The sequence below is a fragment of the Ostrinia nubilalis genome, chromosome 7, assembly GCF_963855985.1.
Source record: "Ostrinia nubilalis chromosome 7, ilOstNubi1.1, whole genome shotgun sequence".
NCBI classification, from domain to species: domain Eukaryota; kingdom Metazoa; phylum Arthropoda; class Insecta; order Lepidoptera; family Crambidae; genus Ostrinia; species Ostrinia nubilalis.
In genome coordinates this window covers 7,068,550-7,074,315 of record NC_087094.1, presented here as the reverse complement: position 1 = coordinate 7,074,315, position 5,766 = coordinate 7,068,550, and the positions used below count along the sequence as shown (strand labels likewise).

The 5,766-nt window shown below is 36.2% G+C and overlaps 4 non-coding genes across 4 annotated transcripts; 2 read left to right on the top strand and 2 right to left on the bottom strand.

Annotated features, from left to right (window-relative positions):
- Nucleotides 1-951: 951 nt before the first annotated feature.
- Trnay-gua (transfer RNA tyrosine (anticodon GUA)) lies at nt 952-1,038 on the top strand. The gene is given in 2 exon segments: nt 952-988; nt 1,003-1,038. It is a non-coding gene; the product is annotated as a tRNA-Tyr (tRNA).
- Nucleotides 1,039-1,566: 528 nt separating this feature from the next.
- Nucleotides 1,567-1,657, top strand: Trnay-gua (transfer RNA tyrosine (anticodon GUA)). The gene is given in 2 exon segments: nt 1,567-1,603; nt 1,622-1,657. It is a non-coding gene; the product is annotated as a tRNA-Tyr (tRNA).
- A 1,229-nt stretch (nt 1,658-2,886) lies between these two features.
- Trnay-gua (transfer RNA tyrosine (anticodon GUA)) lies at nt 2,887-2,981 on the bottom strand. Its single transcript has 2 exons — nt 2,945-2,981; nt 2,887-2,922 (listed from the first exon to the last, which is right to left on the bottom strand). It is a non-coding gene; the product is annotated as a tRNA-Tyr (tRNA).
- Nucleotides 2,982-4,709: 1,728 nt separating this feature from the next.
- Nucleotides 4,710-4,796, bottom strand: Trnay-gua (transfer RNA tyrosine (anticodon GUA)). Its single transcript is given in 2 exon segments — nt 4,710-4,745; nt 4,760-4,796. It is a non-coding gene; the product is annotated as a tRNA-Tyr (tRNA).
- Between the last annotated feature and the right edge of the window lie 970 nt (nt 4,797-5,766).

The following is a 5,766-nucleotide window of genomic DNA, read 5'->3' as shown; positions in this document are numbered from 1 at the left end:
GTGGTATACGATTGTCTAAGCAGTAGACGACACGTCAGACGGCTTCCGGACTATACAAATGTATGCAAAGGAAACGGCACGGGTTTGTTTAAACGTTTGCATTGAAATAGTTGATGAATGTGGGATGAGGTCGCTTAATACGATAAGATGTAGATAAAAGTTTCACCTTTGCTATCTTTTCGCTTATCGGTGCGTCTTGTTTTAGTTGTAGTTTGTGTTTTGACTTGGTCGTAACTATGGGTACAAAATATAAACTATAAGTTTATTAGAAGGTATTTGCTATTAGACTTTTTATAAAGAACTATGAATGGTGCATATTAGACAAGCAAACTTTGTAACGTCTGTCAGATGGTAGGCGCACTGATATGTGAAATGTAAATATTGAAGTCAATGTACTTAGTAATAAACTATACAAAATATTTATGAGTTGCCAATTTTTTTCCTCCAACCCCAACGTAAGCAGAGGTAGGAACTCTACCATCTATACTAATCTATACTAATATTATAAATGCGAAAATAACTGTCTGTCGGTCTTTCACGCCTAAACCACCTAACCATTTTGATGAAATTTGGCATAGAGATAGTTTGAGTCCCGGGAAGGGACACAGGATAGTTTTTATTCCGGTTTTTGAAACAGGGACGCGCGCGATAAAGTTTTTCTGTGGCAGACAAAATTCCACGCGGGTGAAGCTGCGGGCGGAAAGCTATTAGTTTATAATAATTGACTCATTGACTCTCAACCATCAAATTAAGAAGGCGAAATGATAATAATTAGTTGATCTCATTTAAGTCAAGTAAAGAAGGCCTAAAATTGCAACATTAAGAATAGGTAGGTACAGCAAAGGTATTGCATAACTTTGATATGTGACTTGAAACTAGAGCAAGAGCAAGCCTTTCACTTGTTCTTGGCGAGAGTCGAATGTGCAAAGTCTTACGGCCGCCACACGTATGCCTTCGATAGCTCAGTTGGTAGAGCGGTGGACTGTAGTTGGTATAATGGTCATCCATAGGTCGCTGGTTCAAATCCGGCTCGAAGGAATCTTTTGGAGCTTAACTTTTTGTTTATTCCACAAGTGGACAGATTAAAGTAGGTATCCATGTAACTCCTAAATGTGTGACCACCCTACTTTCTCCATATTTTTTGTTTTGTGTAATATACAAACAATTATTTACTACGTTTGTTTGTTTAATTTGTAATTACTTAAATTAAAATGCAATAACACATTGTATTCAATGATCTCAAGCTTGATTTTGGTGTGTTAAATTATAAAGCACGAGTTAGTTTCCCTAATTAAAATAGGGTCATTTGGATCAAGAAAAATATATAACACAATAATATAGCACGATATTTTGTACCGGGAGTAATATTAAGAGTCGGTCTCAAATTGCAGTGTTGATGGTATCATCTATATAAACCAGTTATAACTATGTCGAATTAAATCAGAACAACGCTGCAACGTAACCATAGACGTAACATTGCATTAGCATTAGCATTAGTGACGCGCACATTAGTGATTTTGCATTACCAATGCAATGCAGCACTTATTTTCGCCCGCCCCTCATATACCTTCGATAGCTCAGTTGGTAGAGCGGTGGACTGTAGATGGCAAGCTAAATGGACATCCATAGGTCGCTGGTTCAAATCCGGCTCGAAGGAAAGTTTTTTGCAACAATTTTTGGGCAACACTTCAGTCACAAGACTGTGTGCATTTTTAAACTATTTTAGGGTGTGTTGTTAGAGATTTAAAATAAAATGTTGTCTTTTGCGTCTTAACTCGTAGTATGCATTACTACAAAATAATCGGGGCGTCACGATAAAAATTTTATTCCATTTAAATTTAAAACTTTACGGTCGGTACGCAAGGATACAATGTAAATATTTGTGTATCAAACTCGTAGGTACGCTTTACCCTTCAAATAGTAGATAAAAGAATATTTAACAAAAGTTGGGATAGTGCATACAATACAAGAAAGACGAATTGCATACTAATGCACCGCAGGTAGCAACAATAGAAATATCCTACGCCTGCGTCGGGGCACATGCGGCCATTTCTATATTTAAAAATCCCATTTAGCGCTCGGTACTTATAAATTGTACCTTATAGCTATACAGGGTGGAATTTTGTAATGCCACCTGAAGAGAAAGTACTCTTAATACTGTAGATATAAAATTTCAAAGAAAACATTCCTTTATTTTTGAAAAGAAAGAGAACTGCATTCAAAGATTTCCGAAGTTTTTTCGAAAATTCACCTCCTTACCATATATTTTTCTATAGATAATGAAAAGAATTTAAGATTTCATGGTTTTCCTTTCATTTGATTTATCAAGTTTGTTAGAGAAATTTCACCCTAACAATCGATGCAATAAAAATACAGGATGTAATTTTTAGCAGATTTTAGTTGGTTTAATTCCCGGGTGTGGCAAGCAAATTTTTGGAAATCTTTGAATGCAAGTTCTATTTTTTATCAAAAATAAAATAATGTTTTCTTTGAGTAAAATTTTCTATCTACAGTATTTCCCTCCAGGTACCATTACAAAATTCCACCCTGTATAGTAGCTGAAAGAAAACGTCTTTACTAGGTACTCGGTGAAAATAAATTACATCTATGATGGATATCTGAAAATCCTAAAAAAACCAACTTAATTTAGATTGTAAAGGGATACATGGCTGGCACAGTTTTTCAGAAATATTTCACGTTCGGAAATGCTTTCTGTATTTAATCGAATTATTATCGAACACTTAGCGGAAATAATTTTGAGAAACAAAACACAAGCGAAAAGATTTGATTGCCCCAATAATAATTTGGGTTCTCTATAAAATGGCTTGTACATTTTAAATGTTGTAAATGTCAATTGCATTGTCATTTTTTAGCAAATCAAAAAGTTCCTTCGAGCCGGATTTGAACCAGCGACCTATGGATACCCATTTTATCATATTTACAACTACAGTCCACCGCTCTACCAACTGAGCTATCGAAGGGTTGGTAGCGAAAGTGAATTTGTGCGCCGCATAGCGTTGGGTGTGCAAAATTCTGAGGTAAGAAATACGTCACAAGTGTTACACAACAACACGGCCATGGTTTTGATGCAACGGAGCCGCGGGCCTGCATGGACGACTTTTACTTAGCCCTATCACCAGTTTTAATCTAACTCTATCAGTTAGGGGCATAATGTTGCCTTGAGTATCCAATACCGATATTCAGAGAAGTCATGGATCAATTTAGGCTTATTGCTAGGAAGCGGTTTCTTCCAGCGACAACTCCGAGAGAAAAAGTGGTTTAGATTTATATTAAAATGTACTTCAATCTCAAATACTTTTATTAATAAACCACGTTTTATATCTTTTCTTACCTATAACTAACTTTTTACATAAGTTTTGAATTGTAATTTTTATTATATAACTGTTCGTTTTCCTTACTGTGTGTACTGTTCGTTTTCCTTAATAAAATAAAATAAAACAAAATAACATCGAAGCTCTAGACATGCATCTCACCTGATGGAAAATGATGATCAAGCTTATGGTGGAAGGGAGCTCCTACTGAGATCCTCAGTCACATAGGGACTGGCTATCTTACCTCCAACTGCTGAAACTCTGCTGCTCGTTTGCATGTTGAAATAAAATAATGCTTTGGCAATGCAATACGTGAACCTATCCTTGAATATTAAGGGTGGTATAAAAATATTCCTATGGATGTCCATTTAACCAACTACCAGTCCACCGCTCTACCAACTGAGCTATCGAAGGTATACGAAGACCGTCGAACACATAGAATGCATTAGGTATGTGTAATAAAAACATACTAGTATCAGCCCGCGGCTTAATTGATCGCGTGAATTACGGTCTGGCATAGTCTTTATAACGCGCAAATTATTTATTAGAACAAGAACCAATAATACATATCTATTTATGGTGGGTTTTACACCCCTTACTTCAAAAAGAATTTATTAGCCTTGAAGCGTTCATCCCCTATTTCACCCCCTTCATTTTTGCAACAAAAAGTAGGTTTCTTCCCCAAGGTCAAATCTAAGTATCTCTATGTCAAAATTAATCAAAATACGGTGTAAAAATCTAACATACCGACAGAGCTACTTTCACTTGATAACATGAGTGAGTAGGATTTCTACCACTTACTTTTGGTAAGGCAATAAGTACGTACTCGTAAGTGGTATGTACAGTAAACGTCATTAATTAATAGTAATCATGAACCTCACTTACGGCGAGTGAGGCAAAAAAACGTAAACAATGTTTGAAGTTTTGAACAAGATCCCGCTTTAAGTAATGTGAGATGAATACGAGCTTCTTCTTATCGTGTCGAAAACAAACCTACACAATGTCAGCCCAAAATTCCGCTACAAAAGTCTGCGTACAGTTGCTCGGGCACGACATCATGTGCTTCGAGCTTACTGCATACGAGCTTTTACATAAGGATTAATATTGACTCTAATATTTAAATCTATTGTTAATAATAGTAGGATATTGAATTGTATCCAGGCTCTTCCCGCGACCTTTACCAGATGATGAACGAACAGTCGCCATAGTATAAAAGCTATGATTATTGGTGAGATAATTTGGAAAAAAATGCAAAATTAATAAGAATATAAAGACACAAGTAAAACATGTTAAAATTTCCTAGTATCCGTCATAGATCCATTTTGATGTCCCTTTTCCCTACATTTGCAAAAACGCTCGGGGGTGGTTCAAAAAGTTTCCTTCGAGCCGGATTTGAACCAGCGACCTATGGATGTCCATATTACCAACTACAGTCCACCGCTCTACCAACTGAGCTATCGAAGGTATGTGAAAGTCGCCGAACAGAGACATAACAAATACATTTTATACGTAACGAAGTTGCACCACCACTCACTTAAGTGGGGGCATTAAGTTAATTATCTTCTTAATGTGCAGACGGCACATTAAGTTATGCATTGTGGCATCTTATGTTTCTTATAATAGATCCGATTTTGCAATGAATAGTTCAAAGTGCTGTACTTGCTTCTTAATTATCTACAAGCTATTTAATTTATGCAATGACATTAAGAAGTTAAGTTTTGGTTTAATTGATGATAATTTTTATTTGTTGTTAGGTATACTTATCAATGTTGGCAAAGAACTAAATTAATAAGTTTGGATGTTGGGCATATGGTCATAGTTTTAACTGGTTATGCTGAAAATTTTCAAAGTACCACCACACTTGTGTTAATTGAAAAAGATTCGCAAATCCACATAAATAATTCACATAACATTCACACATAAATTTATAAGTACGGTTGAATAATCTGAATTTCGTACAGGAACACGTGTGGATCAGTTGCACCTATCCAGTTTCATTGCAGCGCTGTCGGTGCACCAGAATTATCATATTAATTGAGTACTTGGAGTAAGGGTACGGGGTATAAGGCGCGGAAGTAAGCCGCTTTGGCCTGCCCCGACACGATACTTGGAATTGAAGATATTCCAGGCGACGCGTTTTATGGAAATCATGGAATACTGAAAACGGTCTAGGTCTGAATCAAGTTGTTTCGTGTTACAGAGATACAAGTATATGAAGAATTGACGGGTTTTATTCCTCTATCAGTGTTATTTTGGCGTCAACTGTGTTGCAAAAGACAATGCCGGAAATTGGCGTCTTTTTTTTTTCGCGCGGCCATCGACCAAACCTTGGTTTTTGATTACAAAATAGTGTAATAAACCAAACTTACTATGACATGTACCTCTAAACTCAGTCTGAAATGAGTTACGAGCATCAGAAGTTTGATGATTTTCA